Source organism: Mesoplodon mirus, assembly GCF_964341445.2.
Source record: "Mesoplodon mirus genome assembly, chromosome: 3".
NCBI classification, from domain to species: Eukaryota; Metazoa; Chordata; class Mammalia; order Artiodactyla; family Ziphiidae; genus Mesoplodon; species Mesoplodon mirus.
The window spans coordinates 179,749,587-179,768,744 of record NC_138978.1 but is presented as its reverse complement, the minus strand read 5'-3'; the positions used below and the strand labels follow the sequence as shown (position 1 = coordinate 179,768,744).

Here is a 19,158-nt window from a genome sequence, read left to right as displayed (position 1 = left end):
GAAAAACTATATTGTAACTCACCTCTGCCCAAGCACAACTTTCAAATCTTTTGATGACACAAAGCCTTGCCTAACCTGTTGATTCTTTCCTTAGATCAAAGAGGTAGAAATGAAGAATAAGAAAATAACAGATGACCAGATCTTTTCTGCAGCTTCTCCTTCAGTAATCTCACAAGCAAACTGTGTGAATGATATCCCATCTAAAGAAAGATCACAAAGAGTCAACAAGTCTGCATGCAATGGGAAAGGACAGCAAATATGACCCTCTACCTCAGTGATTAACTGAGACTACTTTCCCTTTAAAAACTTCCGTGGCAGAGCAGAATCCTCCAAGTTGGTTCCGGGACATTAGTCCTCCTTATCCCCAGGTTGCCGGCCTCTTGAATAAAGCAATCTTTCTGTTCCTACCAGTACCTGTATTGGCTTTTCAAGCAGCGAGCAGCCAAACCTGAATTCAGTTAACACTAACGGCGCATGCAAGGTGCACGACACATGAAACGCATAGATGGATGGACGAATGAGAAATAAACTAGCATGGCCTCGAGTGATTGGAGAGGCTTCCTGGGAGAGGTAAGAAGTCAACAAGAAGTAAGACAGCTCTGGAAAGGAGCCCAGTGTGAAGTGAGGTCGGGGGAGGAGGGCAACTCACTGAAGAGCACTAGCCCTCCAGAGGAACGAAGAGAAGTTTTGCTGGGTAGGAGAGTAGGGCCAAACACAGGAAGTCCTTGGAAGCCAGAGTTTTTATGCTGTAAATAACAGGAAGCCCTTATAGATTCCAGAGCAGGGTAGTAGTATGATGAAAGGTGGTGTTTTCCAGAAATTATCTTGACAGTGGGACCCAAAACAGATCTAGCAGGGAGAAATCAGATATGAGGAAGCACTGTGGTAATGCAAGTACACGATATGGGCCTGGATTAGGGTGCTGGGAATGGTAAGGAAAAATCTTAAAGAGAAGACTCATGGTAGGAATAATCTCAAATTAATATTAATCAAAATCTCTATGGTGTTATAAACTACTTCATGGAATTGGCCATGGACATAAAGATAACTAACATCATGGCTCTGAGTTCTCAGATGAGCAGTTTGACCACCGTAGACTCTAGGATTGTATAATATGACCAAGAAAAATCTCTCTAGATATCTTGGTAAAGAAAATCTCAATGAAGCCAGTTTCTTGTCCCTTGTCTACATTCACAGTCAGCTGCTGCCACTGTCATTCTCTGCAGCTGCTCCACAGCATATGACATCCTGAATGAACCTTCCCCGGAAATCCAGTGGGTGTTGATGCCCATCTTAGGGCCTGCTGCCTGGCAGCGGAAATGCACGTTCTCCCTGAGGGTGGTGGGTGTGTTCCGGAGACTTCATTCAGATGAGTCCACACAGACCTCTCCAAAGGAACTTCAGGATAATTAATTAAATCAGTGCTTTTCAGTCCTCTTGATTACACATTGAGCCATCCCCAGTGGTTTTCCTTCTTTAGGAGAATCATCCCACTCAGTGGGGAGCTATGTCGATTTTCTCTTTCCGCTGGTCTTCGGGCAGGAGAAAGCAAGTCCAACCAGTGAGCAAAAGAACCATTCATAACTTTTGACAATACAGGCAGGAAATTGCTTTTGCTAAATGAATTTGCATTATTTATCCCTCATCCTTACTCTGCAATTTCATGCTGCAGGATCTACTTCTTACCCAGAAATTTAGAAGTATGGCAGCATCCCCTGTGAGCACTATCCAGGGGTCAATTTGTGCTGTGGCTCACCAGGGCCCTCTTCTTGATGGCCTGTGAGATCCGTCAGGCCAAGACTTTAGCTGTAGAGGTGAGAGATACAGCATTACATCTCTCCTCTTGAGGGCTGAATTTTTATTTCACAGGCCCAAGATGGTTGAAAACTGTTCTCCAGAATGTTGTGCTTTGTTTTTCCTCAGAAGGAGCCCTAATCTTAGCACTTAACCTACCACTCCCATTTTAACCAGATTAAGCTCTTAGATATTGGTAAATGGCCACAGAATTGTGGCCAAAAACCAAGCAAAAAAAATGTTCAAATAATGCAAAATCCAGTGAGAATGGAAAATTTGACAACGTAGATGAGGAAGTACAAAATTCATTTAACTACCCTAATCATCCAGCCAAATGACTAGAGACCACAAAACTGGGGGTGAGAAGAGTTCAAGAATTCCTCCTATCCAAAACAGTCAATAAAATGTTGAAAAGAGGATAAAAATTGGGTAAAGGGGAAACTTGAGAGCACAGGCTGGGGTACTCTTGTGCTTAGCTGACAATTCCCAACCAAAAGAAAGGATTCCACAGATTCTTCTATGACTGAGTTAGATTTTACAAAAAATAAGTATCCCATTCACATCTCTGGAGAACTGTGTCCATTTCATGGCCCTAGCCTTTACCTCTGCTGCCCTAGCCCACTTGATAGGTAGGATTAAACTTCTCCCTTTATCAGATATATGATTTTAAAACTATCAGAAGGTGCAAAAATAGACAGAGATGGTGAAGTATATAAAAACTTTGTTTGAATACCTTTTGTCAAATTTAGGAATGTTTTGCATAAGGATAAGGATATTCATATATTTTTCTTATTGAAACAATGCAATTTCAAATTTAAGTTACTTGTGATATTGTGATTTATAAGAAATATACTTTAGTCTTTTCTCCATTCCTGGCACAAAACTCCTAAAATCCTTGGAATTTCCTAAGTAATGAGAACTATAAATGTGTCTTTTGTTATGTTAACGAGGTAATTTTTGGAAAGCCCCTAAGTAACCTAAGGATGGGGGTTGGTTGCTAAAAGAGCCAACCATGTGATTAGAGGGTTGAAACTTTCAGTCCAAACCCAGACCTCCTGGGAGTGGAGAGGGAATGGAAAATAAATTCAATCATCAATGGCCAATGATTTGATCAATCAAGCCTACAAAATGAAGCCTCCATAAAAAACCCTGAACTACAGGATTCAGAGAGCTTCTGGGTTGGGGAATATATGGAGATGCTGAAAGAGTGGTGCACTTGGGGGCATGGAAGCTCTGTGCCCTTCCGCATACCTTGCCCGACACATCTCTTCCATCTGGCTGCTCCTGAATTACAACCTTTTATAATAAACCAGTACATCATCTAATAGGTAAATGTTTTCCTGAGTTGTGTAAGCCATTCTGGCTAATTCCACAACCCAAAGAGGGGGTTGTGGAAACCTAGAACCAATAGCTGGTGGGTCAGAAGCACAGGTGACACATGGACTTGTAATTGGCATCTGAAGCTGGGAGAGGGCAATGTTGTGGGACTGAGCCCTTAACTCAAGGGATCTGATGCTATCTCCAGGTAGATAGTGTCAGAACTGAGCTGAATTGTATGACATTCACTGAGAACTGGAGAATTGCTTGCTGGTACCAGAAAAGCAGACACACACACACTAGACTTGTGCTTTTCATGCAAAATGTGTAAGAAAGTTTCTTTGTAAACAGTTTAAAAGTTCAACAAAAATTTATGACACATAAACATGAATTAGAGAGAGCTTGCTTTCTGAGTGTGTAAATTTGCTCTTTCAAGCATTTGATGTGTTTAAGAGAATCAGATAAATTGCATTTTAATGTACACAAAGATATTTAAAAGATATAAATTAATTAGGTTTGTAAATGGGGTTAATTGTTTAGAGAAAATCAGTCTGTTAAACTTAATAATTTATTAAACATTACTAATGTACATGGAAAGGTAAATATTCTTATTCTTACCTAAATATTTAATATATTTATAGGTAAAATAACAAATTTTGTAAGTTGAACTTTAAGCCTTAAGAAAAATAGCTTTTTTATTTTGTGACTTTAATAAACTATGTATTAGTTTAAAGCCACTTAACTATAAATAGTCCTTTCCACACACACAAACACACACATACACACACACACACACACACACACATACTCGCTCCCTGGGCAGTGTTAAGCAACAACTTTAAAAAACACATGCCAATAGGATTTCCCTGGCAGTCCAGTGGTTAAGTCTCTGCGCTTCCACTGCAGGGGGCACCAGTTTGATCCCTGGTGGGGGAACTGAAATCCTGCATACTGTGTGTTGTGGCCAAAAATACAAAAACGAAAACACGTCAGGGCTTTCATGGAGTCCATCAATTCTCATCTCATCACGAAGTGTCCCTCCCCTGGCCTAGCTCCTTCCCCTGCAGGGAACACATCAGACTTTCAGGTTGGGTAAGAGGTGTATTTCCTTAGGGGTAGTGCTCATGCCCTCTGTCCCACTTGACCATAAACCCCATAAGGTGAGAGACCATGTCTGTTTTGCTCATCATTATATATCCCCATAATTTTCTCTCCAGCATGGGACCTAATAAGAAGTCACTTAAATATTAAATGAGTGAATGAGGGAATTGTGGGTGTGCCAGCTGCCTGGGCTCCTGCCCCATTCCCTTGACTGTGTCTAGACAGGGGTTTGAATGCCTTGCCCTCTTACCTCACTCTCCAGAATCTGAACTCCTACAACTTTATACTACTTACCTGATGTGACCCACCATGTACCTGGATACATTCTAGCTCCAGTTTTACCTGGGTTGAGATCTCCTTGTCTCACTGAGTGGTAACATTGAGGTTCTCCCACTGTTGGTCCCATTTCTATGACTTGCTCTCCACCTGTGGCCCTGAGTGCTCATCCTACCCCCATGACATTTAAGTAATGGAGCTGACATTTCCTATCTGATATTCTCTCGTTTGCTTTCTATCTCTTTCTCCTTCCCATTGCTCAACATTTTAGGGTCAAGGATTAAAAAGGCGAAATATCAGAAGGAGAGAGTTAAGATGAAGATGATCGAATCTCATGTTTCTCTTTTTATGCAGCCAAGAGAAAGTAACTATAGATAACCTTTACCCTTAAAGAAAAGAAATTCCTTTCTGTATACCCCTGGCTCCCCCGAGATGCCATTTTATTTTGTGAGAGTTAAGAAAATAAATGTAAAAGTCGGCATTGTACCAAAAAAAATGCCACATATCTAATGGTGCTTCTGATTGTCAGCCTCACTCAGAGGAACATATAACTCTAAATTTGAAATTTCTCTAAAATCTATTAAATATTAAAGGATAGATGCTGGTTTGGATATTTTTTATGGTTACCACGGATTTAATCTGAATTAAAAGTCAAACTTAGACATTTTAATAGTATTTGAGTGTCATTTCTGGTCAAAATAAATGGAAAACTTTCATGAAATGTATTAAGAAATGTAAATGCTTTATGGTAGTTGAATAGCTTCCCATCTTTGTTTGATTTGTTTTGTCACCAAAAGGACTGATCTCTTCAAGACCCATTTGAGGCTTTGGTATAAACTATATGTGTCTAAAACCCTGGAAGGTGGTCCAATAGCCCACATCATCCTCTCTATTTGAAGTCTTTTGACTTTTTCAGGCTTTCAAGGAACACTGGTTTACCTCAGGCAACATGATGTTTTGCTAAAGGGAAGAAATGGCATGCTAAAAAAAAAACAGACTTCATGGAAAGTTGTTCAGGACACAAGAGCAACGTTTATGTCCCAACAGTAGCTCCGACTTCTATCTCACCTCTCCTATGAGCTTCTTTTCCTTTCATTCTCTTTGTTTCTCTTGCCTCCCCCTTCTCTAGTCTTGATTGTGCCTCTTGATTTTCCTCCCGACTAATGGCTTATGTTCATTCACTGTCCTCTCTGAGCTCTCTTAACATATGCTGCCACTCTCTGTGGATCATCTGTTTCTCACATAAAAATAGCCATTAAAGACGTATTTGGGGTCTCTTAGTCATTGTCCAATACAAAGCATGCTCAGTGGACAGGACTCTCCTGAGCATCACCCAGGTGCCCCTTAAGTCAGGCACCAATTCACGGAGTCCAGGGAGCAGGGACACATGGTACAAATCATTTGTGATGACTTTTCTCCAAGGAGGGTAGTGAGCATGACAGCCACTCAGAACATCTGAGCCAGTATATTTACATTTTATAGACATATGGTTCCAATTTATTTTTATGGCAACAAAATTAAACCTAAAGAAGGACCACATATTATTACATTATAAGCATCTTCCCACATATAAGCTTGTACCACAGACTTATGGAAAATATAATAAGCCAGCTTCTCCATTTTCATTGAAGACACTAATAGAGTGTCGAGCAGGATAGACCATGAAGACAGAATCCTCAGGCACCCCACGTTAGTGACCAGCCTGGTCACAAATCAACATTCTTGCAATGCAGACAGTGTTTCAACCAGTTATGACTTTATTTGGCTTTATTATCCTATTTCTTCAACTTAGAAATGAAAAGAACTTTGTCAAAAGCCTAGTAAGCATTAAGCTACCTTGTGGATTTGGAAAGTTTGGCTTTTCCATTTTTTTAGTTATCCATAAAACATGTCATTATTGCCTAAATTTTAGGCTCTGAAAGTGAGCTTTAATACCATTATTGTTATTACCCAATGTGTTACATTACTCCAGCTGAGCAACTTCTTGCTGGGTTCAGTTTAGAGTGAAACTAATGCTCAAGATACTTTTTCCCCTTTCCATTCACAGGCTGTTCAGCAGAAAATTGAATTAAAGCAAGCATCAATGAACACTACCTGGTCTATCAGTTTAGTGACCCCATCCCTAAATGAAGCGAGGTTAGCATGACATGTTCTCAGTGAATTGGTGTCGGCTTTTACAGTCAGCACTGGTTCCTCAAAGAATTCAAACCGCCTGTCCAATATATAACTCCAGCCTTTGCAAGGGTATCAGACTTAGAAGTTTGCTCCTTCCAAACCCCAACATGTCCCATTCTCAAAAATGGCCTTTCATTAATTGAGCTGTATTTCATCTCCAAACTTTAGTTTCCATTAGGACTCCTACACAAAGTCTCTACTATCAATACTAAAACAAACAAACAAAAAAGCTCACAAAAAATAGGGGTGGGAGAACTACCATCTAGAAAGGCCCAAATGTGGTAGGAAGTTTTTGCTAATTGTTGTTTTGTCTTTCCCCACACGCATAATGCAAGTGGCTCCAGCCTAAGATGCAACCCACTGATATGAGCTGAAAGACAAGATCCTTCAGGGTCCTTGCCTGTGGCTCTCACACTGGACTCTAATTCCCTGGAGATTTCAATTTCCTGTTCTCTCCTTGAGAACCTCCTGCAAAGAATCCCATACTACACAAACTGGTGGGCTCCTTGGCTTCTGATTATTCATGCAATCAATTAGTGTTCATTCAGCATATGCTGTGGGCCAGGAATTGACCTAGCTACTAGGAATGAAGCCATGAATGAGACAGACAACGGTTTTGCTCTCTTGGAGTTTACCTTCTAGTGTTTTTGTTGTGTGGAACTTATATTGCACCACATGGATTAGCATTGCTAAGCCTTTGCTCATTCTGTTCCAGCTGCTTTGAATCCCATCCCTCATCATTTCCATTTAACTAATTTCTAACATCTTTAAAGCCCAGCTCAACTTATACCTCCTCCATGACTCTTTCCCCAATTGCCCTAGTGGAGGACTTCTTTAACTTCCAACCAAACACACCCCTGTACCAATCATTTAGTCTCTAATACCTTACTTATTACTTAGACATATTCATGCACATATCCTATCTCCCCAACTATTCCGAAGTCCTCTGAGAGCATGAAATGGATCTTGTATTTTTCTGAAGCCTTACACTAAAAAGAGTGCCCTTTGTGAAGTGGTTACATCTTAAATGGTGGTAGTTAATGAGAACGAGAGAAAATTGAATAATATTTTTCCTTTAATCTGGAACAAAGAAAATAGATAACAAACCAGAACCTACTGTATAGCACAGAGAACTATACTCAATATACTGAGTATATTGAGTATATTTTCCTGACCCACTAAGTACTGGTTAGTGCATTGTTATTGCAAAATCTAGCTTTGTGGGAACTTTTAGACTTTTATGCATTTTAAAACTTTTATCTTAGTTAAAGCCTGGGGGTTGAGAAAATGAGGTACATAACCACAAAAAAAAGCTCACTCATTATTGGCAGGAAACCTACTGAGAAATTCCATTTCAGGATCTTTTTTTTTTTATGAGAATTTCCATGGAAAAGGCAGAATTAATCTGTTCCAACCATATATGTTTTTGTTTCTTCATGAGTCATTTCATGTATTCATTCATTCCACACATAATTCTTGATCGTGAATGTTGTTTAAGACACTGTACCAGGTAGTGATACAAAGAAAAGAAGTTTCTCCTGTGCTTAATGAGCTCAGAGTCTGGAGCAGAGAACAGACAAGTCGATGGATTCTCAAGTCAGTGGGGTCTAGGCTATGATGGAGATCAGAGTCTTAAGGGAACTGCCAGCAGGGGCACTGGATCAGTGTATCAAATTACCACAAATCTGTGGTTTACAACCACATTCTTTTATTATTTCACAGTTTCTGTGGGTCAGGAATCTGGGCACAACTTACATAAGTCTTCTGCTCAGGGTCCCACAAAGCTCTTCTCTAGGTGTCAGCCAGGCTGCCTTCCTTTCAGGAGCTCAGGTCTTCTTCCAAGCTCATGTGAATGTTCAGTTCCTTGTAGTTGTAGAACTGAAATCCCCTTTCTTTCTGGCTGCCAGCCGGGGGCCACTGTCAGCTCCTAGAGGTTCCCATAGATCCCTGCCACATGGCCCTGACAGATCATCTCATAACACGGCAGCTTCCTTCTTCAAACACAGTAGGAGAATCTTTCTGAATCCTAGACCCCCTTTTATGGGCTCACCTAATTAGGTCAGGCTCACCTAGGATAATCTCCCTTTCGATTAATGCAGAAGTCAACTGATTAAGGACCTTAATTGCATCTGCAAAATTCTTTCACCTATGCCAAGTAATATAACCTAATGATGGGAGTGATATGCACAGGTCCTGCACACAAAGGGAGAGAATTATATGAGTATGCAGTCTACATAGGGGTGGGAAACATTGGGAACCTCCTTCAAACTCTGTCTACTATAGGCACCTACCCCAAGATGGTACCTTCAGTAGCTTCCTAAAGGCAATGACACCAGAGCAAGTGTTGAATGGGAGTAGAAAGAGATGCAGAGGGAGAAAGACTAAACAGTTATTAGCAAGTACAAAGTCACCAAATGAGAAATATCATGGTAAATTTGAGCAAAATGTTCAAGTTTTTTGTGTTTCTATGTTAAGTGAAAAATAGATGAGGTTAATTCCACAGAGAACTGGATTTCAGTGGGAGAAATGTGTTCATCTTTGGATATATTGAATTTTCTTTGGAGCTTCCAGAAGAAATGACCAAAGAACTATAGGAGCATTGAGTCTATAGCTCAGAGAGAAAGATTAGAACAAAAAGGACAGATTTGGGGCTATCAGTACAGAGTTGGTAATCATGCCATAGTAATAGATGAGATTAGTCAGTACATGTGTGTAGAGAAGAAGCCCACAGATGAGGACCTCAAAACAACACTATTCAAAAGATGCACAGAGAAAGACAAGACTGGGAGGAAGACTGAGAGGGAACAGCTAGAAGTGTAGAAGAAAAGCATGTTACCCCAAAAGCAAAGAGACAGACGTCTCAAGGAGGTGAAACCCAATGTCAAATGCTGCCCAAATGTTCAGATAAAGAGCAAAAAGTAGTCTATTTATTAACTGAGACCCTTGGTTATACTTGAGATAGTTGTTTAATTTGGAAGTAAGGAGAAAATCAGATTGCAGTGGTTTGAAGAGTGACTGAGCATATGAGATATGGTGTAAGATATGGCATAAGCATAAACCATCCTTTAAGGTAGCTTGAAAGAAGAGAGGTGGGACAATGCAGGATGGAATTTGATTAAGATGACTGTTGATCATAGTTCAGAGGATGCCATAATTCTGTCATGGGTGTCAAATCATGGTAACATGTTACAGCTGGAACAGACTATAGAAGTCATCTAGATCATACTACTAATTCTGGATGTCAGCTAAAATCCCTTCCTCTGGAAAACTCTCATGGATCCCTTAGGCCAGATCTGGATCTTTCTTTGACATGCTTTTATAACACCAGCCTTACCTTTCCTTCAGAGCATTTATCACAGTGGTAATTTTGCATAGAGTTGTATGGCTATGTGACTATATAGATTTCCTCTACTAATTATGAACTCCATGAAGGTAGAGATCATGCTTGGTTTGCTCACCATTTTGTTCCTAGAGCCTAATGTAGGGCTTTGTGTATATCAGCCATTCAATAAACATGTAATGAATATATAACTTGAATCATTTTATTTTACAGGTGAAAAAAGTGAAGCCCAGAGAGGTTAAGCTACCTGTCCTGGTTACACTACTATTAAAAGCAGATTGACATGAAGGTGGGTGTGTTCATTTCTGCTCATTTTTAAAGAATGGCCACTTCCTACTCACAGTGCTATTAAATTTCCTTTGAATCAGCATTAAGCACATGTTAAACACACTCCTCCAGCATCAGCAGCTTAGGCATACTGCTATCTAACCTCTTCACACATTCATGTGATGTTACCTGAGCTCTCTGATTCTACAACCCCTCTTTTTAAATTTCCATTTATCATGTACTCACTCTGTGCTAAGCACTAAGGCGCTATGGTCTTTATGTCCATTTTCTCATTTGATTTTCATAACAATTCCTTAAGTTTGTTGATATTATACAGGATACAAAGTTAATATAGTTCTGACAGTAACTTTGGATAGTTAGTATCAAATTTGAATTAAATTGTTGGATACCCAGTTGGAGTCAGAGAATTAATTGATTGGTATGAGGGAAAAAACACACACTCTTGAACAGATTTGAGGTTCTACTATGAAAGAAAGAAGGTAAATATCTTTGGAGTAGAGAGCCAGCAGTGTCTGCTATACTACCAACTGGTTAGTCATTCAGGTCTCCACTGCCCACTAACCTAGAAAATATAAATTGCCAGTACATTTTTAGAAGTTAAAATACTGAGGGAACGGTACATTATAATCTCTTCATCATTAAAGGGACTAAACATCTCTTCTGGTCCCTATTCATCCAGAGGCTGAATCTTGACCAAAGAAAAAATGGTCACTACACCTAAAACTACCAGCCACTACCACTTGGGTGATTTCCTATTACAAGTTATACTGTGTTTTGACCACCTGCAAAAATTTTGTTATGGCATTTGTGAAAAGCTTATTCATTGAAATTATATGATGCCTTTATGAATCCATACAGAGTTTTACTGTTTCAGTAATTAGATAAATTTAAGTGAATTACCCATTTTAAAAAAAATCTAGTCATATTTACTAGGAAAATACAGGAAACACCATGCTCATAAAGAGAAAATCCCATCTCTTACTGTGTCATTCAGGCCCAGCCCCTTCCCGTGCCTAAGATTTACTTAGCCAAATCTCCTTCATAAACTCCTTGTCCCCAAGTTCATTGGTTTGATGCCTTGAAGCGCTGACTCTGCCCTTTTTAGTGCACTCAGTGACTCACACTCACTTACCACTCGCTCTACCAGATGCTCCGAGTGCCTCGTGTGAACCTACCTCCTTTAATCCTCACACCAACCACGTGAAGTAGATGCTATTTTTGTCCTCACTTTACTAATGAAAATCTGAAGTTTAAAGGGTGACTTGTCCAAGGTCACACAATAATGTCGAAAAAATAATTTCATACAGTGGAATCAAGATTCAAAATCAGAGGCATAGGACTCCATAGAATCTGCTGCCTCATAACGGCAAGCTGTTTGAATGCTAATTTCTTTCTGTTTCATAGTGCTGATTCTGGTGATCGATTTATCATTACCTTAGAAGATGAGCAGGCTTGGCTAAGATTTTTTAAGTCTGTAGTTACGTCTGAAAGACATGATTCAACCTGTGAAGACTCTGAATCCAGGTGATGTTGAATGTGATGGTGTGGAGTTCTACTGTATTTTAGAATGTATGAGAATTATACATGCAACATACTCATAAAACCTCAGGGAAAAAAAAGGAATTTTACTGGTGATCTGTTATTTCTGACTCAAAAGTAGCAAATATACCTGCAGTAAACCTCATCGATGATCATTCAGTCTGTGTAAATACAGTTAGTAACTGTGAGCACCCTCCAACTCGATAAAGTGGCCCACTGCTAGACAGCACTAGTTGTCCCTTTATAATCCACCCAACTTCCCACCCCCAGTTTGGTCTGGAGTCAGTTACCCAGAACTGAACTAGGAAGTCCCAGAGCAAGTCCTTCCTTTCTGCTGTTCAGGTCTATTTCATTTCCATTCCAAACAACCACAGACCAGAATCATGTCTTTATATACTAATTGACTTCATTCACCTCAAGCAATTAGAGGTGACAACTGCTCCACAGACACCCACTTGCTCTTAAAGTATCTCTGCACAGGGAGAAGGACCACCCCCATCTCCCTGACCCCTCCTATAATTCATGTTTAATAGTCAATCATTTCATCTTCAGTTGAACCCTATCCTGTTCCTCACATGAACTATTCCAAAGCATTTCTTTCTTTTTTAAAAATTTTTATTGAAATATCATTGATTTACAATATTGTATTAGTTTCAGGTATACAGCAAAGTGATTTGGTTATACATATACATATATATATATATTCATTTTTTACATTCTCTTCCATTATAGTTATTACAAGATATTGAGTATAGGTCCCTGCACTATACAGTAGGTCTTTGTTGGTTATCTATTTTATATATAGTAATATGTATATTTTAATCCCAAACTCCTAATTTATCCCTCCCCTATTTTCCCTCTGGTAACCATAAGTTAGTGTTCTATGTCTGTGAGTCTATTTCTGTTTTATAAATAAGTTCATTTGTATCATTTTTTTAAAATTTTACATATATGCAATATCATGTGATATTTGTCTTTGTCTGGTTTACTTCACTTAGTATGATAATCCCTAGGTCCATCCATGTTGCTGCAAATGCCATTATTTCATTCTTTTTATGGGTGAGTAATATTCCAATGTATATATGTACCACATCTTTTTTATCCATTCATCTGTCAATAGACACTTAGGTTGCTTCCATGTCTTGGCTATTGTAAATAGTGCTACTACGAACATACAGGTGCATGTATCTTTTTGAATTAGGTTTTTCTCCAGATATATGCCCAGGAGTGGGATCATATGGTAGCTCTATTTTTAGTTTTATTAAGGAAACTCCATGCTGCATAATGGCTGTACCAATGTGACCATACCAATTACAAGTACTGGAATTGAATTTGTGATTTTAAAACTCCCAACAAACAGAAGTCCAGGACCAGATGGCTTCACAGAATTCTATCAAACATTTAGGGAAGAGTTAACCCCTACCCTTATGAAACTATTCCAAAAATTGTAGAGGAAGGAGCACTTCCATACTTATTCTATGAGGCGACCATCACCCTGATACCAAAACCGGACAAAGATACCACAAAAAAAGAAAATTACAGGCCAATATAACTGACAAACATAGACACAAAAATCCTCAACAATATCCTAGCAAAACAAATCCAACAATACATTAAAAGGATCATACACCATGATTAAGTGGGATTTATCCCAGGGATGCAAGAATTTTTCAATATCTGAAAATCAATCAGTGTGATACACCACATTAGCAAATTGAATAAAAACCATATGATCATCTCAATAGATGCAGAAAAAGCTTTTGATAAAACTCAACAACTATTTATGATAAAAACTCTCCAGAAAGTGGGCATAGAAGGAACCTACCTCCAAAGCATTTTTAGTAGCTTTAGATTTCCAAATCTTTTTGTCTCCCTCAAGCTCTGGAAAAGGAAGGTGCTTCCTCATCTCTCTCTCTCCAACTCAAATACCTGTATAACTTCATTGGTCCTTCCTTCCCCCTACAGAAGAAGTACCATTCTCCATCCTAATTCAACCATTGACTTATGTCCTTAGTCCCATTTCCTCCAACTTTCTCCAGAACCTGCCTTCCTCAACTATCTCCTCTCTGGGATCCTCAGTCTCTTTGCCACCCACCACACCTTCACTGTTTTCCTTTTGCTTAAAATATGCATGCACCATCCTAAAAGAAACCAAAACAGAATCTTCTGTTTTCTGTAATCCCTTTAAGAACTTCTCTAGCTAGTCTCCTTCAGTCTTGAACCTGAAAGATAGCCCTGTCCCAAGGTTCCATTCTCTTCTTCTGCACTCTGTCCCCTGTCAAATGTATCAGCTCATAGAACTCCAAATCTCAGCTATGCAGATAATTGCCTAGTCCATGGATCTAGTCCAAACTATTCTTGTAAGATTTAATTCTGTATTTTCCTGCCACTAGTACTTCTTCACATAGATACATCATCAACACAATAAACTCGTGCTTTGTGACCACCTAGAGGGGTAGGATAGGGAGGGTGGGAGGGAGACACAATTGGGAGGGGACATGGGGATATATGTATACATATAGCTGATTCACTTTGCTATACAGCAGAAACTAACACAACATTGTAAAGCAATTATACTCCAATAAAGATGTTAAAAATATAAAAAATAAACCCTACAACTCCAAAGCCAAATTCATGACACACCTACCAAATCTTCCAGTTACCCAGGCTCAGAACCTTGAAGGCATAGAATCTGAAACCTTGGAACTAATCCAAGTATTTCATTTTTGAGATGAAAATTGTGAGGGCCAGAAAGGTTGAATCTGTGAGTTTTCCTTCTCTCTTACTTCTGCTGAGGAAGTTCCTATCAACTCTAACTACAAACAGTTTCCCATCCATCCTTTTTTGCTCTGGGCATTGGTTCAGACCATCATCATATTTTTCTTGAGCTACAGCAATAGTTTCATAATTTATCCCCCATCTACACTGTTTGCCACTCATCCCTTCTTACCCTAAGACAATGCTAATTTCATTCAATACCTTTGATGTGTTTGTGTGTGTGTGTGTACAGGTATACTTCAGAGATATTGCAGGTTCTGTTCCAGACAGCTGCAATTAGTGAATATCACAATAAAGCAAGTCACACAAACTTTTTGGTTTCCCAGTGCATATAAAATTTATGTTTACACTATACTATAGCCTATTAGGTGTGAAATAGCATTATGTCTAAAAAAAACAATGCACATGCCTTAATTAAAAATACTTTATTGATGACAAAGGCCAACTATCATCTGAGCCTTCAACGAGTCTTCAGTGATACATAATCTTTTTGCCAGTAGAGGGTCTTGCCTTGATGTCGATGGTTGCTGACTGATCATAGTGATGGTTGCTGAATGTTGGGATGGCTGTGGCAATTTCTTAAAATAAGACAACAATAAAGTTTACCTCATCAATTGACTCTTTCTTTCACAAATGATTTCTCTGCGGCATGCAATGCTGTTTGGTAGCCTTTCATCCAGAGTAGAACTTGTTTCAAATTTGAAGTCAATCCTCTCAAACCGTCCACTACTTTATCAGGTAAGTTTATGTAATATTCTAAATCCCTTGATGTTATTTCAACAATCTTCACAGCATCTTCACCAGAAGTAGATTCCATCTCAAGAAACCACTTTCTTTGCTCATCCATAAGAAGCAGTTTCTCACTTGTTCATTTTATTACGAAATTGCAGTAATTCAGTCACATCTCCAGACTCTACTTCTAATTCTAGTTCCCTTGCTATTTCCACCATATCTACAGTTATTTCCTTTGCTAAAGCCCTGAACCCCTCAAAATCATCACTGAGGGTTAGAATCAGCCTCTTCCAAATGCCTCTTAACGTTGATACTTTTATCTCTTCCAATGAATCACGAATGTTCTTAATGGCATCTAGAATGCTGAATCCTTTCCAGAAGGTTTTCAATTTGCCCACATCTATCAGAGAAATCACTATGGCAGCTGTAGCCTTACAAAATGTGTTTCTTAAATATTAAGACTTGAGCCTCAAAATTACTCCTTGATCCATCAGCTGCAGAATGGATGTGTTAGCAGCCATGAAAACATTAATTTCATTGTCCGTCTCCATCAGAGTTCTTGGGTGATCAGGTGCATTGACAGTGAATAGTAATATTTTGAAAGGAATCTTTTTTTCTAAGCAGTAGGTTTCAATAGTGGGCTTAAAATATTCAGTAAACCATGTTATAAACAGATGTGCTGTCATCCAGGCTTTGTGGTTCCATTTAGAGAACAGAGGCAGAGTAGATTTAGAATAATTCTTAAGGGCCCTAGGATTATTCGACTGGTAAATGAGAACTGGCTTCAACTTAAAGTCACCAGCTGCATTAGCCCCTAACAATAGAGTCAATCTGTCCTTTGAAGTTTTGAAGTCAGGCACTGACTTCTCCTCTTTAGCTATGAAAGTCTTAGATGGTGTCTTCTTCCAGTAGAAGGCTGTTCTCTACATTGAAATTCTGTTGTTTAGTGTAGCCACCTTTATTAATTATCTTAGCTAGATCTTCTCAATAACCAGCTACAGCTTCTACATCAGCACTTGCTGCTTCACCTTGTACTTTTATGTTGTGAAGATAGCTTCTTTCCTTAAACCTCAAGAACCAAACTGCTAGCTTCAAACTTCCTTCTGCAGCTTCATCACCTCTCAGCTTTAGAGAATTGAAGAGAGTTAGGGTCTTGCCCTGGATTAGACTTTGTCTTAAGGGAATGCTGTGCTGGTTTGATCTTCTATCCAGACCGCTACAACTTTCTCCATATCAGCAATAAGGCTGTTTCACTTTCTTATTGTTCTCCTGTTCACTAGAGTAGCGTTTTTAATTTCCTTCAAGAACTTTTCCTTTGCATTTACATCTTGGCTAACTGTTTGTCTTCAGGAGGCCTAGCTTTCTGCCTATCTCAGTTTTCAACATGCCTTCATCACTAAGGTTAATCATTTCTAGCTTTTGATTTAAAGTGAGAGACATGTGGTTCTTCCTTCCTTTCATTCGAACATTTAGAGGCCATTGTAGGGTAATTAATTGGCCTGATTTCAATATTGTTGTGTCTCAGGGACCAGGGAGGCCTGAAGAGAGGGAGAGAGATGGGGGAGTGGCTGGTGGATAGAGCAGTCAGAACAAATACAACATTTGTCCAAAACAATTAAAATAGTAGCATCAAAGATCACCGATCAACAGGTCATTGTAACAAATATAATAATAATGAAAAACTTTGAAATGTTGCAAGAATTACCAAAATGTGACACAGAGACACAAAGTGAGCCACTGCTGATGAAAAAATGGCACCAATGGACTTGCTCAACACAGGGTTGCCACAAACCTTCAATTTGTAAAAAGCCCAATATCTGTGTAGTGCAGTAAAGATAAAAGCCATAAGATGAGGTCTGCTTGTACCTGTTTGGGACTGTGCCCAGGCCCCTGAGCTCAGACATAAAAAAGCCTCTGCCTTCAAGTGTGGTGCTTAAGAAAGACAGTTAAATCAGACTGTAGACGAAAGGGAGGGTTGAGGAAGGCCCCTTGCAAGAGGGTTATATTGACAGTTGAGCTAAGTTTTCAAGTACTGATCGGAGGGAGTGAGATGATGAAGAGGAAATGGAATTCAAGAAAGCTCATATAGGGCTTCCCTGGTGGCACAGTGGTTGAGAGTCCACCTGCCGATGCAGGGGACACGGGTTCGTGCCCCGGTCTGGGAGGATCCCACATGCCGTGGAGCGGCTGGGCCCGTGAGCCATGGCCACTGAGCCTGCGCATCCAGAGCCTGTGCTCCACAACGGGAGAGGCCACAACAGTGAGAGGCCCGCGTACCGCAAAAAAAAAAAAAAAAAATACAAAGCTCATATAGCAGGATCAAAGCACAGAGCAAATGATATACTAGTGAAACTGTGAGGATTTTAGTATGGCTGAACAAAGATCCAAGATGGTGGCAGGTTGTAGGGTAGAGGACACAACAGAGACCTGTGAAACTGGATGGGTACACAGGATCAAGACCACAAAGCAACAGGATAGAGTTTGAAGGAATTCTAAGCAGCATGCATGACAAGATCAAGTTAGCAATTTAGAAAGAACATTTAGTCAAAAATATGGGGAACAGGTTAGGAGGCAAGATTGAAAACAGGGAGACCATTAGTTGATGGTTTCAACTAAAAGAGTGAAGAGGAGGAAAGAAAAGAAAGCCCCAGTGCTGAGGTTTTTCTGGGTCATTGAGCAGAACAAAATGGAGTAAAGAAATCAAGAATGTTGAGAACAGAATGATGTAAAGGGTCAGTAAACCAGAGCTGTCAAGTCAAGTCAAGCCCAGCACCTGTGTTTTTATGCCAAAAGTGAAGACTAGTTTTTGCATTTTTAAACAGTGGAAAAAATTCAGAAGAAGAAGACTATTTCATGATAGAAAATTGTATGAAAATCAAATGTCAGGGTCCATAATAAAGTTTCATTGGCACACAGCCAGGCCCATTGTTTACATATTATCTGTGGCTGCTTTCATGTTACAAAGGCAGAGCTGAGTCGTTGTGACAAAGATTGTATGGCTCACAAAGCCTAAAATATTTACTATGTGGTCTTGTACAGAAAAAGTTTGCCAATCCCTGGTTTAGATGTTGAAGCATGAGGCCTTCAACACTTGATAAAGTAGGGAAGAGGAGAGAGGCATGAAACACAGAGGTCCCTGGGGTCTAAGAATAAGAATGATGAGAACAAGGAAAGGTAAACAGTCTGAAAGGCCAGGAGATGTGATCAGAGAGCCAGATACAGGAGGGAAAGAGGTGTGGCAGTTCTAAGTGATAGAGTGGATCACATGAGGGGCCCAGGAAGTCTGTTTTTCTCCCCCATTATTAAGGTCATGAATCTGAGGCTGGATAGTCATGTGTTGCCTTCTACTACCAAACCCTGTAGCTGCCTGTAGCTCAGACCAACTAAACAGATCAAAATGCTATCACACTCATGTCCACCATCTATCACATGCATATCTACCATCAAGTTAATTCTTGAATTAACATTAACATGTTAACATTAACATGTGAATGACATCATTAACATGAATAGCTTTGAATCATTGAAAAGGTTTGAATTAAATTTAAAATTTTTCCATTCATCAGTTCCTGTGCTGCCTCCCACAAAGAAATTCAGGCATAAAATCTTCATTAAAATAACAGAATGATGATTCTCCAGGAAAATGAAAGTGAAAAAAAGATCCATCACTCCTGAATTTGCTAAAGTTTTTCCTGTGGCTACAAATAATCCACATTTACTTTATGTCCATAACCCTGGCTCCAGTGCATAGAAACAGGTCTTCTTTGTAGTCTCATGCCCTGGGAGCCCGGGATTGATAAAACTATAGGTAGCTTCCA

At 39.5% G+C, this 19,158-nt stretch overlaps 1 long non-coding RNA gene across 1 annotated transcript in view; it reads left to right on the top strand.

Moving 5' to 3' along the window:
- Window positions 1-542: 542 nt before the first annotated feature.
- Window positions 543-19,158, top strand: part of LOC309800579 — a 34,692-nt gene continuing 16,076 nt past the window's right edge. Inside the window, exons 1-2 of the long non-coding RNA XR_014293481.1 lie at window positions 543-570; window positions 10,217-10,292. This is a non-coding gene — a long non-coding RNA (uncharacterized lncRNA). The remainder of the gene's footprint in view (window positions 571-10,216; window positions 10,293-19,158) is intronic.